Source organism: Vidua chalybeata, chromosome 4, assembly GCF_026979565.1.
Source record: "Vidua chalybeata isolate OUT-0048 chromosome 4, bVidCha1 merged haplotype, whole genome shotgun sequence".
Taxonomy (NCBI): domain Eukaryota; kingdom Metazoa; phylum Chordata; class Aves; order Passeriformes; family Viduidae; genus Vidua; species Vidua chalybeata.
Genome location: NC_071533.1, coordinates 66,407,171 through 66,430,753, shown reverse-complemented (window position 1 = coordinate 66,430,753; position 23,583 = coordinate 66,407,171). Strand labels below are relative to the sequence as shown.

The 23,583-nt window shown below is 39.2% G+C and overlaps 1 long non-coding RNA gene across 1 annotated transcript; it reads left to right on the top strand.

Moving 5' to 3' along the window:
• The first annotated feature begins 1,226 nt into the window (after positions 1 to 1,226).
• LOC128787168 (uncharacterized) lies at positions 1,227 to 3,410 on the top strand. The gene is made up of 2 exons (XR_008430592.1): positions 1,227 to 1,318; positions 3,194 to 3,410. It is a non-coding gene; the product is annotated as an uncharacterized LOC128787168 (long non-coding RNA).
• Positions 3,411 to 23,583: the final 20,173 nt, after the last annotated feature.

Here is a 23,583-nt window from a genome sequence, read left to right as displayed (position 1 = left end):
ATGGAAATTGACTCAATATGTTCTGTAACAACTCACAATTGAAATTCAGGAAAGGTGAAATCAGACTAATTTAGACCAAAAACAAAGCTCTGCCTCTTTTTCTTTTTTTTTTTTAACATTGAAAATTAATCACTGCCACAGCTTAAAGGTGTCTGCAAGATTTTCTATCACTAGTAACTCATATATCAGCATTGGATGGCTTTTAAAAAGAAAAATAAAGTTCAAATATAAATTAAATCAGGGAAGACCTATGGTCTCTGTTCCACAGGATCAGATGGCCACAGTAGTGTTTTTAGTTTTACAATCTATTAATTAGATCTTCCTATTCCCTTCTCTGGGATTACCTTTTCAATTCCACTTGAGTTTCTGTAGATTTTTCTTCTCAGGCACCTAGACAGGAGGCAGGTCGATTAAAAATACCATTAACCCCTGCAAAGCTCATTTAGCTGCTACCATTTCTCATCAGGTGGCAGTGCAATGTCCAGAGGGAAAGCCCAAATCCTACAAGAAAAAGGCAATCCCTGGAAAACCCTTGTGAGTACTGGGGCATCAACCACATTATGGAGCACATTTACAGTGGCAATGACAGCCAAATGTGGCTGTGGCCCATTCTCAAGCTCAAATTCATCTTCCACCTATAAATCTGAGAACTATGTATGGTTTGAACTTCAAATAGGAAGCCAGTCTGAGCAGAGATGGTAATTTATTCTTAGAGTCTACTCAAATCAGGCAGAAGCCAACCCACCAATAGGTATATATGAGTAAGAAACAATTTTTCCCATCATGCTCGAATGTGATCACCCACTTTTCATTTAAAGACAGAATTTTTGCATAATTCTTGCTGACCATCCCCAGTAATCACAAATCTGTTCACTCTGGGCTTTCACAAGAACCTGATTGTTAGCAAAAAGGCTTTTCTTCCAATCAAGTTTCATGGCTCAAGAATATTCATCTTCTCGGGTTTTGTTGGGTTTTTTTTCATTATTTTCCAATGCCATCATTCAACATTTGAAACCATTCCATGAAAAGTCCATACTTGAGACACCTTTCCCATCTGAGCACACCCAGGTACCCCATTCTTTCTAGGGTGCCTCCAACTTCATTATAACTAAAGGATAATACAGAAACAACCAAACCATCTCTAAACTCAGTTCTTCAGACCCTGTTGGTACTTCTGGTGAGCGGCAATGATTTCTCCTCACATGCATTTTATTCTGCAGTGTGACTATAAAGTAAGAACACATTCATCACCAGCCAGCCCACACCAAGATAAGATTAAACTGCTAATTCTGCATGAATTACTCAGTCCCTAAAACAGGTAAATGGTTTAAATTATTTGGTGGTTTGGTAAATAAGTTATTTAAAGAAACAGCAGCAATTGCTAGTGTTATCCTTATTTCTATTTATATCCTTATTTATAGTGTTGTTCTTATTTACAGGGATAATTTTTGCAAACAATGACCTAATAATGCACTTTGTTTATTAACTTGGAAATGCACTTTTTTTACAGTAAGGGAGATTTTATTGGTGACTCAAACCTAGAGCAGATCACGAGGCAAGAAATTAATTTACATCTTCTCCCAGTATGAGAAATATGAAACACAATATTTTATATAATAATCCCATGCTACGCTTGGTTTTTCACCACAGGGAGATCCCAAGTGCTACCAGGTCAAAATTGCTCCAGCAGGACAAGATTCATCTCACTTGACTGCATCTATCTGCAGTGTGAAGGCAAAGGCAGTCAGCTTCAGCTCCTTTTATGTCACTGCACATTTTTTCATCTGCCTTATTTTAGATGTCTTCTGTAGGGTGAGCTGAATCACAACCTTCACGTGCCCATTTCTCCCCACTGGCTCTAAAAAAGCCTTTGCAACACCTGCACACATCTGCAGTGCAACCCTTTCCTGTTGATCAGCCTTGTGGCTGCTGTCTCCAACGATTGCCATTTTAATGGTCTGAGAGGAAATGTGCCAAAATATTCAGTGGCATTAACAAAATTATGAGCCAGTGTCAGTCACAAAGCAGATGTTTAAGTGCTGCAGAAACACCATGACTTTCTAAAGGATGTAGTTGTAGGTGGCCTAGGGGAAAAAAAAAAAAAAAGAAAAAAAGACATTTTTTAATGCAGATACTCATTTCCATGCATCAAATATGACAAGAAGTGGCTTAGGCAGTGAGTCTAGAAGAGTGGCCAATCCTACAGAAAATCTGCAAAGAACTCCCAAATCCAGTTGTTACATTCACAGAGATGTGGATTGCACAATGTGTAGTTTTACTGAAAATAAGTCATTTTTTGAACTTGGGCTGAAAAAAAGATTATGAAAGAGATATCTCCCTGTTGATTAGAATAACTGCTTTATCTGGTGATTTCAGAGATAGCAATTACTATGTGGATGAGGAATATAATAATCTTCAAAGACTTCTCTTTGAATTTTTATGTCATTATGACTACTTTGAGAAGTTTCCTCAGAGTGTCTATTCAGTCACTGAGACTGCTGCTTTCTTGCACATGTAGGAAAACAAAGATTTACAGTGCTCTTTTTAGGGGCAATTTATTATTTATCTTTTTAGTCTTTATTTTTTATTTTTGCCATGTTTCCTGAACTTGTAACTACTTCAATGTAACAATCTATCATGAAAAACTGTTTTCCCAGCTCATAAAATTCACATTCTTCAGAGCTGGTAGCAGCTGTTTTGTAGCTGTCGTACCACATAATACGAGTAAGGTCATTCCCTGTAGCAAACTCATAAGCCAAATTAGAGAATTTGATCCAGTGCCATATTTTAAAAGAAGAGATACCACATTATGATGAACCGTGGTGTCCAGATTTTAATGTATTTCTTATTAAAATCAATGGGAAGTTTATTTCAATGAGGGTTGGATGGAGTTCTAATTACCTGTGGACAAATGCTCCCCATATGCCAGTTCCAGTGCTAGAGCTGCTGTTGATTACATGTCCTGACAATGTGTTCTTCAGTCCTGTGGCCAGTGAAACAATTAATTTCTATTGTCAACATTAAATTTAATTAAAACTAATTTTTATATCAAACACCAGATACTTCACCCTGATAATTTAGTTAGAGAGCAGTCCTGTTTCCAGTTCGACCGCTGCAATTTTCCACATGTTTTAAGAGTGTAACTACCAGTGCTAATGGCACAATGACCAGTGACTCTCAAATTGTTTTCCAGACAAGATTATAACAACCCTGATTACAGCTCTCCTGACTCAAGAACAAGTTGCAAGGCCTTTTTCTACATCATGTTTCTTCCCTTGTCGTTGTAAAGAGTCTTAAAAATCTTAGACTGAACTACAGCTTCAAGTGTGGGTATTCCTGCTGGTTTTAGTGTGGGATAGATGAAGATCTGAAAGGAATAAACACAAGAAATAAAATGGAAAATCAAAGAATTCAGAAGAATTAATCTCCTTTTGATGTTACTGTGGGAAGTGATCACCTGGACTTTATATTGGGTTGAAACTTTCTAGTAAATTATTTTTTGTATCTGTTTCATGTTCTGCTCTGATTGGTCCCATGTATCAGTGTGTGTGTGTGTGTGTGTGTGTGTGTGTGTGTGTGTGGCATATATGTTTCCCAGTCATTTTTCTCACAGCTGTTGTTTGATGGTTGATCTTTCCTCCCCCCAAAGAATCATTGTCCTCTCTTTTTCATTTCTGTCTCTCTGCATTCAATTTGTATTCTGTGTTGGGGCCACTGCTGGCTGACGATCTGTCCTTGTGGTAACAGAGACACAGCTATTTCTGTTCCTCAGCCCTGCCGAGCCCGAGGATTTATGGGTGTGAGGGTATTTGGGTTTGGGCATTGGATTAGACCACTGAAGGAGCAGTTTGGGAGGTAAGGAACGCTGGGAACAGCTTTGTGTCAGCTCTGCTGAGCTCCAGTGCCTGATTTTCAGAGTCTCCCTTTTAGCTCACTCAGATTTTCCAAATCTAGCTGTCGATGACATGAGACTCCACTATTTTAGGAGATGTCCTTGCTCTGCCCAGTTCAGAGTAATCTTTCAGACACTTCCTTTTGTGTGTCTGTCTCCAGACCAAGCAATGAGTGAAGGTGGTCTCTGCAAAACTTCCCCTCCAGGTTGAAATGGGCTTCACAATCAATAGAATTATTAGTGTTTGCACCAAGCAAGAATCTGCTCCATGTTCCTTCCAAATGTATAAGAATTATGATTGTTGACAGCACAGTATGTCCATATAGAAATGGTAAGCTTTCATGAAAAAGCAGACAAAAAAAAAGGCTAAAAATTAAGACATTTTGATTCAAAAAAGAGTCAGGATAACTTTAAAATTATTTCACCGTCCATACTGTCTGAAGGAAGTAAAATGTGACTTCAACTACCATAATGGATCACAGGGTGTGTTCAGCAAGAATAAAACTTGTGAGACTTGTAATTAACAATAATATATACAAATTAATCAGCAACTGTCAATGTGGTACAATAATCAAACATCAGATACTCACAGAATCTGTGAGGTAGTCCCACTGAAAAAAAGGTGAATAAAACCTCAGTGAGCCAAAGACCACAATGCAGACCGTATTCAGTAGAGAATTTCAATTCTTTGCCATCCTTGGTAAAGGAAACTAGAGTGTTGCTCCAAGTGTTTAATAAAGCCAGCCAGTATGATCCAGCCAGAGTGTAAAGTCCAATACCTTCTTTCTACAATTTTAAATCTCCTCCACTTTGAAAACAAACAGTATAAATCAAACCTTTTTCCTTTCTGCTCTTCCTAGGGACAGTGATTCCACATCACTAATGTTTTGTCAGTGCACTTCACAGTATATACATTTTTTTTTGTAAAGAAAAGAATTTAGTTGTTTTTTTTTTATAGCATTATCAACAGCATTGGAAATATATCAAGTAAGCTGGAGTGAAGAATGTCTGTAAGATAAGGCTTGCATAGAGTAAACTAAATTAAACAAAGCAGAAAAGATTGCATATGGTTCAAAGTAATGTTATTCTTCCTCTTAATCCTCAAATAGAGTCACTAAATTACACTTCCAGATTTAGTTATGATATTTACAAATGACTTAACAGTGCATTTAAAGAGGGAAAACCGGCTACAAACAGGGGCAAGCTCATAATTTAAGGCTACAGTGGTGCCAGCACAAAGCAAATGCTTATTACTGGGGTATTTTTGGTCATGGGGAATTCTCTTTCCCTAAGAACTAATCCCAGAAAAGCATATTTTTATTACATCTTCCAAATCTGGAATTCAGACTGTATGTAAATATACAAGACAGAAGAGCTTTCTGTTTAAAATGCTAGGAAATAGAGAAACAGCTGAGATTTGTTGAAGAATATTTCCTTTAAATCATTTGTATGAGCAGCCCAAAACCAAAAATATATTTAAAAATATGCAAATAAGAATGAATAGGAAAGTATTGTATGAAAAACATGGCATTTTGCTGGAGGCTACATAAAATCACTTCTTCCTTCCTCTCCTAAACATAGCACCTCTAAGTAGAAAAACAAAAAAAGTTCAAAAGAAATTTACCTGTTTTGTTCCTTTATAACTGAAAATAGAAGATGCATGGGTTTTTTTAGGATTGTATCATTTTTTACTTCAGATGCCCACTTGCTCTCCTAAATGCTCCCTCATCTTTTGATATCCATCATATTTTCAATATTTTTTTTCCTCCAGAGTACTTTCATCTGACATCTGTCTCCTTTTTCTTGGTAGAGAACCATAGTGCAGACCTAGAATTTGGAAAAGGTGTCAAGAAATATAGTCCCCAAAAACTCAGAGGCAGTACTGTGATTTACAGAAAATTAAACATAGTTAATTTTGGCAGGAGCTAAATAAAGGCTATGTCATACAGTGAACTGGGCAACTCTCGTAACGACTTTGAAGGGCAGCTAGAATCCAGAGAGCTCAGGTTAGCCAAGCACAAGTTTTATTTTAGCAGGAATTTGGTGGGTAAAGAAAGAAAAATGGCAGCAGCAACTGTTGCTGGATGTCTGCTGGAATGACCTATGATTACTGAAGTTACCCAGTTTTTTGAGGGTCTCTCCCCACCACATGCACTTTGCTAAGGCAGTACTGGCTTTAACACAGCACACAAAATTATGTTCTTATATTTGTAAAGTTAGAAAGATACACTATCATATTGTGGTGCCTGAAATCAGCCCCAAACAGATCCTTGCAGTGTGGTGGGAGATGTCAGCAGGAGCTAAAACACCTGAAGGCTTTATTCTTATAAATCATTTTACTGGCATTCTTTACTCCCACAAGAAAAAAAGTAATGACTTGTACTTCTGTGATTAGTTTCTAACAAGTCTTACCATCAAGCAGCTTAAAAATGAGTAAATTTCATCTCTGTGAAGCAACAGTGAAATGCATGATGATTAAGTTGGAAATAGGACTGAGTGAGAGCACAGAAACCAGTCTCCTCCCCTAGCTGTCACTTGGGATTTCCCCCAGCATCCAACTCTGCAAGCTGAGACCAAAAGCAGCAAAAGTTCATTTCCTGAGTGTTACTGTTCAGGATTGTCCTCCAAAACTAACTTGGTAAGCTGAGCCTGCCTCTTCTGCTCAGAAACTCCAGTCTAAACCATCTCCCTCGTCCTTTTCAAAGATGAAAAGGACACATTTCTCCCTCTTTTTTATCTTTTCATTCACAATAAAAAGAATTCACACCATTCACACCTTTTTTTCTTCTTCTTTTTTTTTTTTTTTTAATCTGTTAATAAACATGCTGGAGATGATCCCTTGGTCTCTCCTCCTGCACTCAATGGGATGAGTCTGAACACAAAACCCAATCACACCAAACACAATCCTCTACTACACACTGCTTTTGAGATGATAATCTGATGGTAGACTTAATCATTCAAGAACTCATAGAAACTTAAGATAATTACAGCATTTCTTTTAAAATGTCATAGTAATTTAAAAATCATATGAGTATTCCTCATTATCTTTCACTTGCTTCTGGGTCTGCAGCAGAGACAACACATGAGAGATTAATCACAGAGATCTGGTATTTTGGGAAGATTTGTCTGGAAGCTTTTCACACCTTTACACCCCGCTCCCTCCAGAGTGGTTTAGCACTGGTTGCTCACACATTGCCCGGATCTAAAAATTGGCATTTCTTGCCTCCAATGGCCATTTTTGCTGCCAGACCAAGGAATTTGGTGCCCCAGCTGACATGCCAGTTTGTGGGTCTCTAAGAGCAGCAGATTTTTCCTTTCAGGCCAAGAGATAAAAGTAGTGTAGCCAGTATTTAAGCTCTCTGCTTTAATGTCCCAAATCTAATAACCAGAAGCTTTTAACTCCGTTCAAGGGAAGATGCTGTCCTTGTTCAGTTGATTATGACCTCATGAAATCATAGATGCAGGGATGATAAAATCTCCTCTGTGTTTAGGTCTATCTTAGGATCACTTTCAAGTCCAGATTCATAGACTAGCCATTAAACAACCCTACAGCAGGCTGGCTAGATGCCTCCTCCAGCCACATCAGCTCAGATGAATATCCTGCCATGCAGAGGAGCCTCCTCCACCTTGCAGGCACACCTCTCTTCATTGCACCTGGCTCTGGAGCATCACCTGCCCCTCACAAAATCCCCTGTTCTTCACTTTGAAATCTTTTTTGCCTTCTCTGCTTCCCAAAAGGAAGAGGAGACAGCCTGTGTATTATCATCACTAGAAGAGGTCTGGAAGGACATCCTTTATGCCAGGACATCCTTTATGCCAGTGTTCAGGAAACAAGCCTATTCCATTGGTTACACAGCACAGTAGAGAGAGGGGAGGGTGCTGTGTTTCAGACTGGTCAAGGATACAGAACTAGCACTTGCACCTCCAATTCTCTCTGAAAAATGTGCAAGATAAAAAATTAAAACAGGGTTCCCCAAAACTACTATTTCAAATGGACTATGGAGAGGTCTGGCTTCTCTAGTACTTTTGTATGTATTGAAAAAGTGGGCACTAAAGGATCTATGCCAATCAAACTCAGAGGTGTTTCTGGAATATCATTACTTGTATGAAAATACTTGCAGCCTCAAAAGCAGCCAGGGAAACCAAACGAGAATTTTCCAGGTCTGTGTGCACATTTCATTTTTTGGTGGGTTTGTTCAGGAGGAAATTTCTTTATGCATGGCTCCCAAACAGCAGTGATTTTCTGGGCTCATTGTGTTGCAGAGGGAAGAAGTGAGTCAAAAACACCTCAGGACTTTCCCACAGGCATTGAATGACCTTGGGCAATTCACTGCAAGACCATTTGAAGATCTGATATTAAACAGCAACACCCACTTTTACTAAAATAAATGAGATGCCTTTATGCTAGCATCTGGCAGGCTCCTCACCATCCAATGAAAATCTGAGGACCTTTTAATGAAGTGTGCTGGAGCCACAAGCCCAATTCTGTTTCCAAAAAGAAACAAGAAAGGAGGCCTAGTCAGATGCCAACATAACCTTTCAATTCCCTAAGTTCAGAATCATAAGGGTTTTTTCCTTGGTACTTCTCTTTTACCCTGTAAAACAGTGAGATCTTTTTACCCATCAGACACAACTTCGTTCAACTTGACTCTTTGGAAAATTCAAAAACTTCCAGCTGCAGAGCCCCACCAAAGTTTATAGTTCTGCAATAATTGCAGCTATTAAAACACATATTTTACTTAAGAATTTCAGTATTTGGTGTTTCTACAAACAGCATTCACATAAGCAGACACAGTCAGTCATCCAGGAATGAGAAATGGAAATTTTGGAAATGGGCTTATAGGCTGGAGGAAAGTTCAGGAAGAGGAATTCCTATTAGTGAAAAACAGACCCTGTGCATGACCTACACATAGAAAATCACCCCACAGAGACATTAAAAAGTTTAATTCAAACCTCACCACAGCTATCACAAAGGGAGAAATGGATGACCATAACTCATATGGTCCTCACCCTAATTTTCTAGTCTGTATTTTCTACTAATTACTCTAATTAGGAGGGCCACCAATGCATAGGCAATGGTTCAGCAGCAAAATTATAATGTCCTAAACACTGAGTCACTTTCCTATGCCCACATTCCTGCAGCTATCTCTTTTTAAGGATGCTCATTGCTAAGCCAATACAGACTGAAATGAAATTACAGGCTGACAGAAGAAAAATATGAAATACAAATGTGTCAGTCTTGAGGAAAGTTCAAGTACTCAAGGACAGTTGCAATCCACAGAGAATTTTGCTCAAAATAATGTAATTATTGAATTTTAAACCATTAATTTCTTCCCATTCACACTGGAAAATTTTTCTCTCCTTATATTTTGTTATGTGTCTTGTTATATTTGTGAGTATATTTATCTCAATTTACAGAAATCTGTGTTAGCAGTTTACTGTGCATTTCTGCCCACAAAAAACTGAGGGCTCCATCTTTTAACAGGTTTTCATTTTTCTCTCTCAGCAAAACTCTTGCAAACTCCAACTATAAGCATTTACAAAGGAATATGAAACCTCATGGGAAAAGGCCCATTTATTACTCCTATTTTGGAGTCTCACAATCAATCACTTCATCGTGAAGTGATAGATATTATCATTAGCAGTTGTTCTGCATTCATGCTAAACCAGCTCTCCTTATCTACTCCTTATCTTTGTTTAATCCCAGTATTCTGAACTGCACTCTCAACAAAATACCTCTTTTCCAATGAGAAAATTGTTAATTTTCATGTGACTGAAGCTAATGAATTTTTAGAACTTGGTTTCTTCTCCTTGATGTAACCTTGAGTCTGAATTTTCATGGTTTATATTATGCAGTTTGGGTATAACACCCCTATGATTTCTTTCCTGCTTAGTACTTATCTTCTCAAAATTAATCCCATCTTAGAAAAGCTTTTTGTCTTAGAATGTCTGCAAATAAATCACTGTATTCTTAGATAATGGAAATTGTCAGTGATTAAATTCAATTTGATAGGGTATGAGTGAAATTCCTCTGACTACTTATCAACAGTATCTTGATTTTAGGTTTGGATTTATCATTATATTCCCTACATTTACAGCTGCCTGTACTTTTCTTCAGTAGTTCTCCATTTTTATTTTTGCAGATTGTTTTCTGCAGGCTCATGAATATATGGGTATTTGGCAGTGATTTTGTAACATATAATCAGAACTGAAAATTACAGTGATCCCATTTGTGTTATTATAACTGAAGAATGTGTCAGACTTTCCATTTTAAACTTTATACGCTAAAGAATCCATGACCAGTCTTTCTTTACTGCCAAATATTTCTGCAAATTTTTCAATAAGAATAATGCTATTTATTAGTTTGAAATTTTTCTCAGGATTTCTGGCAGTAAGTGTGAGGAGATAGTTTCTCCTGCAATTCAAAATAAAAAAAAAATAAATCTCTAATTTCCTGTCTCTTTATTCAGTGATTCTATTTTAGCCAAAAAAAAAAATTAGATAGGTTTCTTTTTAAGGACCTGTAGTATTAATGCAGTAGTGGATAAGAGGGATTACTTGAGAATGACTGGAATTATTTCCTTTCACGGGAAACATAATATGTTCCTTCAAGATAGTGCCAAGATTTTTCTGCCAGAGGAACAAGAAAATGGATAAGAGAATCAGCTCTCTACTCTGGGCAGACTTATGTCTTTTTAAGGAAAATATCATCCAAAACAAACCAGACCTCATCTCATGAGGATCTCTGGATCTCATGCTCCAGAGCATCCTCTGGATAAGGGGACCGTGGCTGTAAAATAAGGAAGTGCTTGGCTAGAATTGGGGCTAGGAGAAGGAACCTGAAGAAGAACCAAGGTGAAACTGGCCAGGAGATACAGCAGCAATTTCATTGACATTTCCCACTAAATGGGAAACTCTGACTAAAAGTCAGAGTCCTTGCTTTGTGGCACCTTACAACGTCTCCAAATGTCCTACCTTCTCTTCACTTTCTGACTTCAGCAGGAGGGAAAAAAAAACCTGCACAGAGGTAGTAAAATTTGGCCTTCCAGCTTCACAAACCTATTGGTGAAATGGCAGACAATGGCAAAATTCCATCCTAGAAAAGAGTAGAGTGGGTGACTCTAAGTACCTCTCACCTCATCACTCAAATTTTACCTGTTCTGAATTTCCAGCCCTTTGTTCTGCCCAAGGCAGGATAATCAAATTTCCTTTGAGTTTCAGCTGCCGGTTCTACCGTCAGCTCCTGGGGGACCTTGGGCAAGTGGTAAGAGCCAGGTTTCCAGCAAAGCTGGGAAATTCCAGCACCCTCAGAGAGCAGTAAGACAGGTCAGCTTGCTGTGGTTTGGTGAGCTCAGCCCTGAAAGCTTTGGCCCTGGCTAAATTTAGGCTTTGAGGCTATCAGAGATGGCTCTCAAGCACAGAGAAGGAACAAATGCCAAGAAGCTTTGCCATGTCTTCACTGTCTCCATTTACAAACAGGATATTTGAAGACCTCAGTCCTATGGGAATTGGTTGTGCTGTAGGAGAACTGTAGAAAATGCACTGTAGGAAGACAGACTTCAAGCTCCATTCTGGTGATGCAGAATTCTTGGGTCTGTAAATAAGTCAGAAATCTTGTGAGAACAGTCCTGGTTCTGAGGATCTCTCTGTTTTTTTTTTTTTTCCACTAATGAATGGAAATCCTACAAAATTGAATTTTGCCTTCTGATGTTTGGACACATCCAGTTCTGGTCCTACTTAGTGAGAAAGATTTCTTGCCAGTTAATTTGCATAAAATGCTGAAGATTAGAAGAACTTAGCTCTTGATGTACATAACTCATATATTTTACACAACTATTTAAAAGAAAATATTAGTTATGAAGACTGTGAGATAACACATGTCAGTTTTTCCACTATGAAATACATCCTGTTGTCAGTATTTCCATTCGCTCTCATTGCCTATAATCAAAGGCAGTGGGAATAAACTCTGGAAGTCTCGCCTTCGATGGGTAGACTCCAAACCTCAGTATGGCATGTCTGACATGACACATATGGAATATTCGTTGCCTTTGAACCAAAACCTGCAAGGAAGGGTTCTCTAGAACTGCAGACAGAGAAGCTGCCAGCAAATGGGAATGAGAGCTGGAAGTAAAGAATGAGGAAACTTCAAAACCTCTCTCCTCTGTTCTCTCGGGTGATTCCCTGGCTGCTGTTCCTCAACATCAGAGTGGCAGCTATTAAAAGCAACCTTAAATATTTGTATACAAAACTGGACAAGGGAAAAATCCCTGTCCTAAAAGGCACTGCCCTGCAAATCTTTTCTCACATCTCCAAGACATCTGATGCCGTTAAGTGAGCTCACGTTACCTAAAACTCATTCATAGGGTCCTGCCAAGGGCCATGTTGGACCTTCTACAACAGGTAACCCGTGCTTTAGACAGGAAAGAGGAGTCAGTGGTGGGCTGGCACCATATCACACTTTGTTGGAAGTTGGCTGGCTTAAAAAAACATGGAGGAGCCTGCCTTTGGTGGTGAAGGAATATTTTTAAGAAGTTGTCTACAAAGCCATCACTGAATCACTGGTATCCCAGTGTATTGCATTTGGGGAACAAACTAAAACCCCTGACTCCAGAGTACAGACCTACAGCTCTACCTCCCTGGGCTAAGAGCTCACTCCTGAATAAAACACTGTCGTTGCAAGGGTCGCTTCTTACCTGCAAACTTTACATTGGAAACCCTCATGTATGTGGCCCAAGCTAAACAGAGAGAGTTCATAAGCTTTTGGGGGTAGCATATTCCATATTTTCCCCGCAGTTTATTGGCAAATTAATTCTAATGCATTCAAATTACATCATGAAGTGTAATGTAAAGATATTTCATGAAGGGTACCTTAATAGCGTGTGAAAACCTGATGAAGGGTAATTCAGAGGGAACTGCTTGGCCCTTCTCCTATTTACTTGGAAACATTACTGCCTTAAAAATCCCTTAAAATATTACTTACTTTTATGGCTCAAAACCCTTTAATTTGAAGATTTTTATTACTCCCTTACAATACACATCGATTTAAATAATGTTTTAAACTAAAACGGATCATTTACTGCCAACTGTGCTTCAGGCATATCATTGATTAGTCCAAGTATGATAAAACAACCTTGTTTTTATTCATACTTTAAGAGAATAATAAAACCTGCATATTCCAAAATACTGAAGCAATATCTTGGCCCAGAGCTATTTAACTATGAATTATTCACATCTAGTTTATTTTTTTTTTCTTTTAAATTGATGAATCCCCAGAATGGTTTTGTAAAGTGTATCAGTGAAACCACATTTCTAATTATTAAAGAGAGTGTGAAGGAATCAGAATGCATCATATATGTAAAGGGGTCATTTTTTATTTATCTTCCTTTGCAAGCCACTGTGAATCTCCTTTGAAATTAGTTATTCAATATTCTCACTATATTTTAATTTGTGGTCCATTGAGAGAGAATATAGAGAGAGCTACTTTTTTCAAATAACTTTTGCGAACAAACTTATTCTCACATGCTGTAACACTGGAACTGCTTAAACATAGGGATATTTAGGGATTTCACAGAAAAATGACTGGGACCCCACTGCCCAGAACTGGCCTGGAGTGATCAGAGGAAATTACTGAAATAAAAAGGAATTTTTTTGCATCTTGGTAAGAAATGGTTCCTGTAACAGTGATAGGGTGTCTATCTGAATATCACACTGCTGCAAGTGGGACTTTTTCCTTAACCATTGCAAAATGTCATGGCCAAAAATACTTTTGTAAGAGAAAGAACCCAAACATTCATCTGACTCTTGCAATCCTTCCATCCTGTGTAACCTTACAATGCTTCCTGCTCACCATGGTCTGAACCCTAACAGTGGAAAGAATGAGACTGAGATAAAACTTTCTTCTTCCGTCACTGAATTTCAGTAGAACATCAGCAAATCACTTCATTTCAGTGCACCCCCAGTCCCTACACAAACACACATACACAAGACTTTGGTTTTGTTTGGAGCATAAACTCTTCAGTATACAAAACACTTTTCTCTGTATAGTACTCAGTGTAATTCTGCACTTGGTAAATACTGAATTTTTTTTTCTTATAGAATCACAGAAAATGATACGGGTTGAAAGGACATCATCTAGCCCAAAAGAGTTCAGAGGAGGTCCAGCTAGATCAGCCTATATGAGACTTTTTGAGTTTTGCATATATCCAAAGCTGGTGTTTGCAAACCTCTCTAGGTCTGTGCTCTTGAATAATCCACATCATGGTGAAAACCCTTCTCCTTTTATCTTAACAGAATTTCTTCTCTTTCAGCTGAAGTCTATGGCCACAGAACTCCAGGTTTGTCCTCTCCATACTCTCAATTTGGTTGCAGCAAGATCTCCCTTTGCCATTTCCAGCATGTTCTCCAGTCCCTTGACCATCCGGGTAAGATGATGTTCTCAAGGTCTCTGATGTTTTACCTGAAGGTTTTCCTCTCCTTCAAATATATTTGTACCCAGGGCCTCAGAATTGAGTACAACTACCAGAGCTGCACACCAAGAATGCTGCTGTGTCTGCCACACCCACAGAATACACTTTCAGCAGTAAGAGAGAGGAAACAGAAAAATTAAGGGTTACTGGAAGAAGGGGCAAGCAGCAGACAGCAAGGAATGGCCTTAGGTGCTGGTTGCCAACTTGAGAGAAACACCTCCAGATAGCCAGAGCAGATTAAATGGTCCTGTGGAATGGAAACCCAAAACTATGGAGAATTGAAGATACTCAAACATCAACAATTCACTGATCACAAGTGCCACCATATGCTGTCCAGTCTTACAAATAATAAAATTATAAACAAGAAGATATTACAAAAAGGCATTAGCAGACTGTGTGGAGCTTTTAATGGATCTGTGCTGAGATTTGCAATACTCACAGTTCTTTCTAGGACTTAAAAATGTATCTGAATGTTTGTTACTGAAGACACTTAAGAGTTTTCTAAGGCTGGAAAATGCCAAGAAACTCAGCATAGAGCTTGCAACAATGAAAAATGAGAAGAATCCAACCTTTTAACTCGGCTTCAAGGCCACATGTGGTTGCACTCTCCAGATGTATCTGCCATACTGGGCTTAGCACAAGATTAGCCTGGAAGAATTGTGTCTTTTCTCACTTTTACTCCACAGTCAGATGGGTTAGAGGACTTGTCTGAGATGGAGAAGGCTCACATTTAAGTTAAACTCTTTTCACTGCATGGCTCTCTTTCTAGACTAAGGCAATTCTTCTGTACATGGCTACAAGCAAATGTCTGCAAGTCTGTGAAATGTCTGTAGGAAAGATTTAGAAGTGTCAATGGAGACCAAAAATATGTCTTCAAGGTGCTAAGAGTAGAAGATTTAATTTGTTTTACATTCTCTTGGGAATCCAGTGCCAGGTGTTAATCTTTAAGCAGGCATTAACCTCCTCACTACAGAATTGTATGTTTTGAAAAAAAATCCCGGCCCCTGATTCAACTCATCAAAATCTATGTGCCTCAAATTCTGTGTAGATTTAGTCCCAACACCATGATGTGAATTCTCTACACAGTCTGAGGTAAACCAAGCCATGTGTTTGAATACTTTCACCAAGGGAATCAAACAACAGAGGTATTCTCACCTCATTGACATTTTCCTAGTTTTATTTGGCTCATGAAGTATTAAAATGCTGAAATTGGAAAATGATTTTAAGCTGCTGAACATGATGAAAAACAATGCTTTCGAGTAGCATGATGAATTTGTTGGGGAGTGATTAGACCTTAATAGCAGGTTTGTATACTTAATAAAGTTTGCACAGCCAATTTGCACTTTATAAAGTGCACTCCATTGTTCTGGAGTGTGGCCCTGATGTGGACTTTATGAAGCATGCAGGAGGCAGTACAGATTTTATGAAGTCCACATTGAGGATAAATATCAAATTAAATAGGAAAAGCACACCAAGATCTGATATGTGGCTTGGAAATTCATGCCTGCCTGCAGGAGTTGTTGCTGAGGTCACCCTGGGGCACACAAATCCCCACAAATTCCCACTGTAAAGGCAACCAAAGTATCCAAATGTGACTTCTGCCAACCACAGGCAAGGAGGCTGGGCACCTGAGAGTGCAGTCTTGTGCTTGAATATTAGACAAGTACATTCCTCCTTGATGTCTTGACCCCTTTGATCTGCATCATGTTTTTATCTTCAGTGAGGGCACATTGATTCTGAATGGCTATTCTTTAAGTTTTAAATAGGACAAAATTTACTCTATCAGAAAGAAAACTCTGCTCAAGGCTACAGATGTTGGCTCTCAAAATCACACTAATTAGGCAGGTTACTTTTTCTTCCTTCTCACACCTTCATGATCTCCCATGGAAATCAAAGTTTGCAACTCTCCATTCTAAAACACTACAAATGCTTCAATGTCTTCTTGTAAAAATAATCTAGATTGAGTTTGGTTTACACTGTAGATAGAGAATGAAATTTCCCTAATGAAAGTTCCCTTTTTTTTTTTTTGTTTTAATTTCTCAATGCATGGGTTGCCAGTGAAATGCAGAAACCAGATGGTTTATTAAAAAACAGACAAAATATTGTCAGCTCTAAACTTGCATGGATTTTTTCCCTATTTAACAAGATTATAATAAAGATTATTTTCACTCACTTTTGAGAAAAACTGGCCATTCAGATTCATATTTTGATGGTTCACTCCACAAAGCCTCTTAGTTTACAAATTGGTCATTTCAGAATTACAGTTTTAGTTGTCTTGCATGCAGCAGCTTAGCAGGGTTTGGGTTGCTATGCTGTGAACTCTGGAAAGGATTTTTTCCTTTATAACCCAGAAACTATTTCAAGTATGGCATTGCAATGCAGATGACACAATCTTTCCAGCTACCAAATCCATGAGCTAAGATGATTGATTTTATCTAGCTTAAATCAGTATGAAATTGATTAAATGGCCTGGCAAATTCTGTCATTCAGCTTGAGAGAGACAAATCCAGCACGATGTTCCAACAGCTGCTTCATTGCTTGTCCATTTCTTAACAACTGAAATACAGCAGTTTGTGTATGACTGGGCGAGGCACAGATATTGTTTTAGAGCATTGTTATGAGTCTGTTAAATAGGTTTAGACTAAGGAGATGAACACAAACTCACTGTAATGTCATGTAGCAGGGTTTAAAGGGCTCATGATTGGCAGCATAACTGATTGTATTGACCAAAAGAGCCAAGGACATCTGGCTTTCTAGCCCTACAGCTGAAAGACCATATGTTATAAAAAATATAGTGTGAGAGAGGAAAAGACAGTTGCAGACTGATAGAAAGGAGGAGAGGTCAAAGTTAAAACAAGTCCTATCCTGTCACCAATGTTGCTCCAACAAGGGTTGAGTGATGCAGGGCCGTTGGGCAATGCAGAAATGTTGTTGTCTTGTAAACCAACACATCATTCAGCTGATGGCTGAATGTTGGTGAAAACCTCAGGGATGCCTCTACTTCACCTGATGATAAGAAGAAAAATAGTTTCCAAGTGCCTACAATTTACCAAAAGTGTCCCATGTTTGTACCTTCAGTTGTTTCACCAAGCTTCAAGTGAGTATGGTGTAATTATTTAAGAACAAATAAAGGCATATTGCAATTTTCAGCAGCAATCCCAGTTTTCCCTGCTTACAGCTCTGGAAACAATGCATCCTTTCAAATTCATGGCAAGCCCTCCATTCACTCATAATTTACCATTTGATGCCCTTTTTTCAAATGCTAACATCAAAATTGAGGTCATAAACATAAAATCCTTTCCTTTGCTGTCCACAAAAAAGCATAGCAATTTTATAGGCCCTTCTTAGAGTATGGGCTGAAAAAAAAAGCAAAACCCCCACTGGATTAGGGAAAAAAATTATACATAAAATCAGAAGTGAATATGTTGCTTTACTTAACACCAAGTGCTACAGGCTGGTGTATCTTTCATTTTTTCCAGTGACCAATGAAAAGGAAGTTATATTGAAAATTGTGTATGAAAACTGGGCTCAAGAAATGAGGGAAGTAGAAATCTTTGCTCTCTCAAAGTCACAATAATACTTTCAAAGGCTAAAGAAACAAAATTCACACCAAGTTGGCTGGAATTTTGAAATGTGCTAACTCAGCATAGTGCTGAAGTTTCTGCTGAATTGAGTACTTTTTATTCTTTGAAACAAACATCTGTGATTCAGTGTGAAAGATTTTATTATAGTTAAGCAATACAACAAGATGGTTTTTAGGGGAAAACATCAGTATGAATGAATGCTTCTTGAAAGCTCCCACATTTTTAATTTTATTGAATAATAGATTTCTCTGCAGATTATTCCTATCAAAATAACAATCTTTTATATTATTAAGTGAAGTCAACTTAATTAGAGCAGGTAAAAGAGTATCTTTTTCACCAATATATGGCATCAACCATTTTCAATTGGATTTTTTACACTAATTTATACTAAACTACAGCATTTGTGTATGTCAGTGGTTTAAGGTTACTTAACACACTAAATTGAAAGCTACCAAGGCACAAAATGTAGTGCAGCCAAGCACTTTACTACAAGTCACAAAATCATTCATTTCTATTGCTTGTTTTCACAGGTAAAGTTAATCAAAGTAGTATTAAACAAGAGCAAGGACGGTGTGGGGAGGAAAGCAAATCCATTTCAGAATCCTTAGGAAACGGATGTTATTTTCCACTTCCCAAGATAATTAGCAAATATGATCCCCAAGCCTGAATCAGTTTCAGTCTTGGACTTCTAATACTTTCCTAATCAAATTAGTCCCAACCACTAGCTATGTGTGGCATTTTACAGTTCTTCCCGCAGATTTCACAAAGGATTTTATGAAATATGGGCCCCAAATCAGACAACTGCTTTAATTTCAAGGAGCACAGGCTGTAAGCAGAACATACGGTCATTACTCCTTGCAATCCCAGACCCACCATCCTCAAGGAAGCATTAAAGTTCTCTAGATACTTGCAAAAGACCATTGCATAACACTTAATTTAGTGTTCAGTAATAATTTTGTCACTGGGTTCCGATGACAAAGTGGATACAGATGTTCATTAGCAATGGGAACACAGGCAAACAATGAAGCATTCCAAGAAGCTGTTATAACTGAAAAGTCCAAGGCTGACCATCACATGCTGCAGAGTCACAAACAGCTCTCTTTAAACCAAAAAAAAAGAGAAATCTGGCCATTCCACTATCCATAGGAATCCAAACTAGATGTTCTCCTTCTGCCCATATGTCAAGAGTAATGCCATTTTATACTGGATATCTTTAAGTATCAGTGGCCTAAGACAGGTCTGGAAGTGTCCAAAAGGCACACGGATGTGGCACTTGGGGATAATATTATTCTAAGCATGCAGAAACATTTGCAGCCTTCCAGCCAACCAGGCTCCTACACATCTTTTCATACAAACAGGCTTCCCTACCACCCCTTTTCCCAAAAAGTCTCCACTGGCTGAGAGGCAGGGATTCAGAGCCTGGCTTTGCTGGTCTTATTTCTGGCAGCAACAACAGGTAATGAGAAAGATTCCTCCTGGGGCCTTTTCCAGAGGTATTCTCTCTCCCAGCTTCCCAATGGAGGAGGGAAACACAAAGAGGATCATCTGCAGGGAGCGACAGCTTCGTTTGTCACGTCAAACATGCCAGGCTCTATCCCTATCCTCAGGAGGGAATCATTCACATGGAGAAGATTAGCCCAAAGGATTAGCATGCAGCCGGATTATCCACACACGCGGCTCAGCCAACTAATAAATCAGCACCTTTATACATGTTTTGCCTTTTAACCTCCCGATTTCCAGACTTGTGATATTCATCCCTCTGAGCGTCACCATATTTCAGGGGATGATGAACGCACGACGAAGAGGTGGTTTTGGCTGTTCTGGCGTGTCTGAGCCATTTCTCATCAGCCACAAGATGTCAGTGTTGCTGAATGTTATTATTCTCACCTGCACAGAGGCATCGAGAGATGCCGGGGGCAGCTGTCAACGCCGGGCTCTCTGCAGTAAGTCTAACAAAAAATCCACGACAAATAACACACAACCAAGGGCAATAAAATTTTTCATAGCAAAGTATGATTTGACCATAAGAGTAATAAGTAAAACTTGAACTACATGGTAATTGCTGCCGCCTACTCCTAATTCTTTTGTCTCTTCACAAGCCCCAGCTCATGAATACATGAGCATGGTAGATAGTCCTTGCACAGCAGCATCACCAGGAAAGGAGCAAGCAGAGATGCACCAGAACTGTTTCATCATGAAACAATCCAGAAATGAGGCTGTCCACAAATCCTGGCTCTACCCACTCTCACTAAACGTGGTATCTGAAATTAAAGAACATGCCAAGAGCTATCTCTCTGTTTTACTCTTGGTATTTACTTCCACACCCGTCTGACTCTGGCAGCAAACTCTGCCCACATGGCTCTATCATGGAGATCTTTCCATGCCCAGACTTGTTTCCTCTCTGTATCACCTCCCCAATTGTATGAGCACACATTTTTATAAGGCAAAAAGAGTTTCCTGGACTATCTGGTTTTAAAACACCCTTTTCTCACACCCTTTCCTCTTTCCAACCCTTCCCAAAAGGTCAAGGTCAGGCAGCAAGGGAACTTTTGAACCAATATTGTTTTGGACTTAATGCATTGTGAAACTGCACCTCGGATTTCCTCTGCGGACTGACCGACCCATATGTTGATTATTTTTCTGCTTCCTTCTTGGTTGCAGGAGATTTGCTTCACCAAACACTGGCTTGACTTCCACTTCTAAGTATAGCAAAATATGGGTACATTTAGCATGAGAATTCCTGTTTACATTGTTTGCTGCTATTCATGTCCTCTGAACTTGTTTACTTTTGGAATCACAGGAAACATGACTTTGGTGGGAGTGGAGACAGAACTGTTCACTGTGCAAAAAAATTTAGATGAACAGAGACAGATGAATTTTATACTCACTTGAAATCAAAAAAATATGCAGTGGCAACATGGATATTTGAGCTCACAAGTAGACAATTTAATACATTTTTTCTGTCTCTACTTTCTTTTCACAATTGCAATCATAGAACAGTTTGTGTTGGAAGGGACCTCAAATATCATCTAGTTCTACCTTTGCTGCCACAGGCAGGGACATGAATCTATGTTCCAGTAGCAATACACAAATATATCTCCATGAATATATCTCCCAATATGCAAATATATCTCATAAATCCAAATATTGAATTATGGGGGGCATATTTAGGGGCAAAAGAAGATTTTTACCTAATTCTTATACGTTTTTCCTGGCTATGCTCTCTTTTTCTTCCCAAAACAGGGCCTGTTCCTTGCAAAATAATTTACATAGTTAAAGCCACAAAAATAAACCTCCGAGAAACTCTTTCCCACTTCCAAATCTTCCCTCCACTTGTGCTGAACACCTCAGCTAGGAAAATCCATTCCCAGTCTAATAAAAATCATTCTTCATAATGACAACTCCTGACAGCTCCTCCCTGTTCCATTAAGCATTCAGGTTGTAGAGACCATAAATCCCTGTATTTATCTCCGTCCCATCTTTGCATTGTGTTGAAGTTGGAGTCAGAGATGATGTTTGCTTGACGCGTTCCTGCCTCCCTGTGAGTGACAGCAGGCACGAACACGCCAATATTCACAGTTTCAGGTCGCTGGCGTGCCCGGCTGCTGGGCAGAGGCACGGCTGGAGCACAGTGACCATTTGTCTGTGCTTTCCAGCTGCCTGCAAATCTGCTACATTCATGCCCAGAGTGGTAGAGTTGGCAGGAGTGCAGTGGTGAAATTCTCAGAAAAGCCTGATGGTTTCTCTTGAACTCGCCTCATTTAAAAGTTGCATTTGCCAGGGTCATCTGAGGATGAGGGTGACCGGGATTTTTTTTTTTCCCCTGGGGTCCCACTGGTTAAGAGTGTTTCCATGCAAATCTTAGCATTTCCAAGCTACTTACCAAAATTCCATAGGCTTGCAGAGACTGCGCACTACACACCCCTTGGGGAGATGGATGTTAGCTTTCAACAGAATTCCTGGAAAAGTTAAAGAGGTGACTGAAGCAGGGTTATTTGATCCAGCTCATAGGTAGGTAGCAGGCCAGCTTAGCCAAACAAGGTATTGTGCTTCAAATAACTAGAGCAGTCTAAGAGGTAAATGTTGGGATGACATGGGAAAGGATTTCATCAGCCCAAAACTAATAAAAACAGGGATGGAAACACAAGACTTAGGAACTAGAGAGTGAATAAATATCTAATTTCAGGCATTCTGGTGTAAAGGTGAAACTGCCTTGTTAATGTGCACTTTGGTATAAGCCAGTTCTGGCATCAGAGTCTGCCCTTGGGGGATGCCTTTTTCACTTGCTTTTGTTTTTCTCAACCCCTAACAGACTAGTGATTGTCCTGGTGGGAGATAGGGTGAAGCAAAACCCTGAATTTTTTCTATTTTGAGAATGGACTTACAGAAAGGAAAATACAGTTCTTTTCTTTTAAATTACAGAAGGGCAGACTTCATCTGTGTGGTTTAATTCAGTTTCACATGCAATAACCTTTCAAATGGTGCTTGAAAGTCGAGTCAAATTTCAATATAAATGATATTGTCAGGTTAACATTAACGTATGAGACACTGCCCTTTATGTTTTTCTATCATCCCTTAGAATGTGTTGAACAGTAATTTTAATAGAATCATAAAAATCTTCAATTTCCTCTGTAGATTTAACCAATGCCAAGAGCAGTAAAAGAGTTATGCTTCTGTCTCATTTGTAAGGTCTGTGATTGTTTTAACATCTTCATTCTTGCTGGCCTTGTGTACATAGAGCCTAAGCCTGTTACCTCTTTGCTTAGAAATGCCATCCCAGGAAGAACCATTCAAATTCTTTTGTCCTTTCTTTGCATCTTCCAATAGGGAGATTAGAACTGGAAGCTACAAGTGGAGCGAAAAAAAAAAAAAAAAGAGGTATGGAAATATCCGGACACCAATGTGTTTCATAATTTGGCTTCAGTGAATATTCAGAACTGTGAATTAAACAAAATTAAACAAGGGCACTGGAAAGTTATTTAAATATGCATCAGATGCAGAAATTGAAGCCTGCAAAGTAATTTCTTAGGAAACATTCCAGTGACAGAAAACAGTGGGCAGAGCAAAGATACAATCTCAGTTTAAGCTGCAGCCTTTCAAAGTGTCTGTTGCTGCAGGAGAGGAAACTTGTCACCACAAGCACTGCTGGCACAAAGAGGGTGCAGGAAGGCTGAAGTGCCACCCCACACACACAGCACCCCATCCCCAGTGCAGCCACCTCGTGCTGGTGCAAGCAACCACGCAAAGGGGTTGGCAATCAGATCATGGCAGCTGGGAGCTGGGGATGCAGCCAGTGCTGCCCTGGAGGATGGAGTGGCAGAGGTGATCAGGTGTGGAGAGCCTGACTCGCCCTCCCAGCGTGGCAAAGTTGGCCATGGCTGAGTGCTCTGTGTGCCAGCCAAAGGCAGCCCCTGCCTGGCACAGATGGACACCCAGGGTCTGTCACAGCACCCAGCCCTCCTGCCCCATGAAACCCCACTCTGGAGGTGCCTGTGGGTTTTGGGCAGCTGCCTCACTCACACTTTCCTTGCCCAATTTCAAAGAGGAATCACTTGTACTGGCTGAGTGCCTCTAGAAACAGTAAATGCTGCACAAAGGAGAATAGATTTACATTTTTTCTGCACTTGGGCTGTGAGCAAGA